The sequence below is a fragment of the Phalaenopsis equestris genome, unplaced genomic scaffold (genome assembly GCF_001263595.1).
Source record: "Phalaenopsis equestris unplaced genomic scaffold, ASM126359v1 Scaffold220451, whole genome shotgun sequence".
In the NCBI taxonomy this organism is placed as follows: Eukaryota; Viridiplantae; Streptophyta; class Magnoliopsida; order Asparagales; family Orchidaceae; genus Phalaenopsis; species Phalaenopsis equestris.
This window is the reverse complement of record NW_018238735.1, coordinates 58030-59545: the sequence shown is the minus strand read 5'-3', so window position 1 is coordinate 59545 and position 1516 is coordinate 58030.

Here is a 1516-nt window from a genome sequence, read left to right as displayed (position 1 = left end):
ATATATATATATATTTGAAATTCATGTATTAGATATATAAATACAAAACGAATTAAGTGGTGTCCATTTAAATCTTACTTATTAATTTTATAAATATATAAAAAAAATTCGAAATAATATGCATCCAAGAAAATAAAATAGTTTTTTCCGTTTTTGTAAAAGCCATTACCATACTTTACGAATCTTAAAGATAATCAAGAGTTTTTCATTGCTCGGCATAGAACGATTTGCATGCGGGGAATCGCATAGGATTGCCATCCGGCAATCCATGGGAACATCACATGGGGCGTGCCTTCAGCCAAAGATACGGAGCGCGACCGCATGATTTCGCACAACGCCCGTAAAAGCCGACGTCAGCAGATCTCCCGCCAGATCTGGTGGGCCACCACCAGTCACCCACCCACCATGGCCCACCACGCACTTTACTCAATAATCTTGCTCCACGGGAAAAAAACAAACAAAAAAATATTCTACATTTGCAATCCTAACTTTATGAATTTGACTTACGAAACCTTAAATTAGATAAATACATAAGAGACGCAGAGCTGTGTACGTCAAGTGGGTTATAGAGAGGTATTGGGGGTTATATATGCATTATACCCCATGTAACCTTTCTATAATCTACATGTATCTAGTAATTTTCGTTCTTCTATTTTCATATATTTCTAAGTTACAGGTAAATTACATGAATGTTACGTGAGATATAATGCTGATATAATCCTGAATATCCTCTCTGTAACCTATCTGCGTACGCGACGCTACATACATCTTACGTATGCAAATATTTCTCCTTAAATTATCTTTTCATTTGCGAAGAGTACCCATTAACTGTAGAAATGTATAAAGTCAAGTAAAAAGACGATGTAAAATCTACATCTTTGAATATTTCTTATTTTGGATTTAAAGAAAATGATTGTTTTTATTTGATTCTTTTGTAATTTTCAAGTTCCAATTACTTGCAAGTTCCAAGGAAGTTTTTTGGGGCATTTATATAAATACCTTCAATTTTTATATATTTACATATTTTTCTTTTATTTTTTCATACAATTTATATAACATTCAAATCATTAATATCACATAAAAATATCAATTTATTAATTTTTTTTAAAATAAAATATATTTTATTATGTATATATATATAAATTTCTCTATTTTCTTATAAGTTTATTGCTTTTATTTTTTTAATAAATTAATCTTAATTTAAATTAGTTTTATTGGATTCAATATTATCTGTATGATATTACAATCTTCCTTTGAAATACAGATCAAATCTTATATATATATATATATATATATATGAATTTATTTATTTATATTTGAAAAGAATTTGATATTTGGCAGAGGCCCAAATTTCGATTTCTCATGTGCTCAAGGCCTATGATGAGAATCCCGGATTATGTGCTTATAATTCGACCCCCACGCACCACGGGTGGGATTGCGAGAGAGACTTACAGTGACTCTGCCTACCAACTGGACAAGGAATGTGGCATATATATGACATGGAAGGAGAAAGAAA